The sequence below is a fragment of the Corapipo altera genome, unplaced genomic scaffold (genome assembly GCF_003945725.1).
Source record: "Corapipo altera isolate COAL_440 unplaced genomic scaffold, ASM394572v1 131733, whole genome shotgun sequence".
NCBI lineage: Eukaryota > Metazoa > Chordata > Aves > Passeriformes > Pipridae > Corapipo > Corapipo altera.
The window spans coordinates 1-2,490 of record NW_020887375.1 but is presented as its reverse complement, the minus strand read 5'-3'; the positions used below and the strand labels follow the sequence as shown (position 1 = coordinate 2,490).

At 53.5% G+C, this 2,490-nt stretch overlaps 1 long non-coding RNA gene across 2 annotated transcripts; it reads right to left on the bottom strand.

Moving 5' to 3' along the window:
- Positions 1–385: 385 nt before the first annotated feature.
- On the bottom strand, positions 386–2,490 carry LOC113941593. 2 transcript variants are annotated; one of them, XR_003525713.1, is made up of 3 exons: positions 2,475–2,490; positions 2,198–2,437; positions 386–1,701 (listed from the first exon to the last, which is right to left on the bottom strand). It is a non-coding gene; the product is annotated as an uncharacterized LOC113941593 (long non-coding RNA). The 2 variants fall into 2 exon arrangements; XR_003525712.1 differs by lacking the exon at positions 2,475–2,490 and having other exon boundaries at positions 2,198–2,443.

Sequence of the window (2,490 nt, the reverse complement as noted above, 5' to 3'; positions counted from 1 at the left end):
AAAAAAAAAAAAAGGAATAAATAAAAGGTTAAATATATTAAAAGTTTAAAAAAAAAAAAACCCAAACAAACAGAACTAATAAACTTGGGTAAAAAATAAGTTAAAAAAACCACACGGGATTCGGGCACGTTCTGTGGGTGGCACAACGGGGCAGAGAGGTTGTTTTGGCACAGAGCTAAAAACGGGCAGAAGTCGAGGGGTTTGGGGGTTTTGGTGGTTTTGATGATGTTTTTTTTTCCCCTCCTCAAAGCTCTCCAAGTGTCCAGGCCAGGCTGGAGCGTGGGTTTGGGTTCCCGAGGAGCTGGGATGACAAAGCCTCCATTCAGGTGGACGCTCAGGATGGAACTGGAGCTCCAGGAGGCCCCAGAAAGGTTTTATTTTACCAAAAAGAAAAAAAAAAAAGGGTTATTTTGCAGGAAAACAACAAACCTCCCTTGTGCAGAGCTGTGTGAGCTGAGGCTGCTGGTGGGGTGGGGGCAGGATGGAATCTGCTCCAGGATTGGGGGTTTCTGTGTCAATAATGGGGAGGTTTGATCCCAGTTTGCTAAAATTTGCCTCTTTTAACCAGTTTTCAAGGTGGTTTATCGAACCTTTTGGAGCTGCCCTGGTGTCCTACCCCCCCCCCCACCAAAAAAAAACCCAAACCCAAATTCTTGGAATTGTGTGTTGTTGCCAAAGCCAGTGATTTTCCGTGTGGATTTGTGTCCAGCAGCCAGACTGGGCTGGGCTGCCCCACCCACCCTCCCCAGGTGCCTAAATCGAGTTTAAGGCTGTCCCAGTGGCCTCTTCAGTGCAGGACTTTAAGCTCAGCTCAGTGTTTCCAGCCTACAGGGACGTTCTGGGAAGACTGGAGATGGGAAGCAGCCTTGGATCTGCCTCCTCGAGAAAATTCCAGCCAGTTTCTGTTTAATTTTTCCAAGTGAAGGGTTTAAGGAGTGTTTGTTTTGAGGAAAAGGTGAGGGAAAGGTGAGAATGTGGGAGCTCCTTATCCCTGTTCCTGGGGCCTTTGGCATTTTTCCTGCAAACCCCACGGAAACAGGGATGGTGGGAAGTGGTTCAGTGCTGCTCTTCCAGGGATCTTTGCTGTGTCTTGAGGCCACTGCAGATGATTTGTAGTAGAAAAAAACCATTAAGTTTATTGCTTTTTTTTTTTAACAACCAAAAGTACAAAAGATTCTTTACAACATCATCTCACAGATGATTCACGTCACAGAAATCCAGGTTGGTCCCACCTTTCTGGGATTTCACCGTCCTCTTTCCCTCCCACTTCCCAAGGCCTCAATCCCAACCATGAAGTTGGGAGTCTTGGGGAAGTGCTTCCTGCTGGAAAAGAAGGGGGTTTGTGCCTCAAGTTTGGCAGAGAGCTGGAAGGGAACAGGAAAAACTCCCTTTCCTGAGGGAGGTTGTGGTGGTAACTGGAGCCTCTGGAAGGTGGGAGAAGCCCAGGGGTCGGGAATCCCCCAGATTCCCTTCCTGCCCCGCGTCCATCCGTGACTTTCCAAGGGACCAGGAGAACACAGAAGCTCTGGAGAACCTTTTCCCTCCCCGAGGGAAGCACCAGGACCGTGGGGAGCAGGGGGGGCTCAGAGCAGGCGGCCCCGGCAGTCGATGGCCCCACAGCAGCACAGCAGCTCTTTGCCCTCCACACTCCCCACCTCGTAGTTGTAATCCCAGGTCAGCTCCGTGCCCGCCCGGATCCTCCTGGGAAGTGGAGAAACACGGGCATGGGTGAAGAGGCAACGCCAGGAAAGAGGAAAAGTGGAATGATGGAAGGGAGCCACACTCCCTGTGACCCCCTCTGGACAGTCCAGCTGCCCCTGGGACAAGGGTGGAGCAGCTGGAGAGCAAAGGGACAAAGTTCCTGATGAATCATTCCCGCAGGGATTCACGGAGGAGCCGAGAGGAGCGTGGCAGGGATTCACCACAGCTCAACCAAGCTGGGAATTTGGCTGCTCTGTGCTTCACTCTGCCCTTTGGGAAGGTCTAAAACCGAGGGAAATCACACCAGGATCTCCAGCACAGGACAGAGGATCTCACCTGCCCTCACCTCCAAGGTTTTCTCGGCTCAGGATGGGGTGAAACTGGGAATGGGGTTACCAGGAGTAGGGAACACCCAGCCCTGGCCACGGAGCTGGGTCCCAGGAAGCCCCAGGAAGCCCCAGGAAGCCCCAGCCCTCCCCAGGGCTCCAGGACTCACTTGCTGGCGAAGAAGGCGACCCAGGGGAAGCGAAGGTCGTGGGTGTCCACGAAGACGTTCTGCACGAAGAGGTTTGGGGAGCAGCTGTGCTGTAACAGCAACAGGGACGGGCTGAGCCGCTGCCAGGGGGGGAGGCAGAGCAGCCAGCCCTGCACAGCCTTCCCAAACAAGCAGCATTCCTGCTGTGCCCGCCGCGTCCAGCGGGCTCCTGCTGGAACAGGCCGAGTCACACGACCCACCCTCACAGGTAACACCCACCCTCACAGGTAACACTCACCCTCACAGGTAACGGG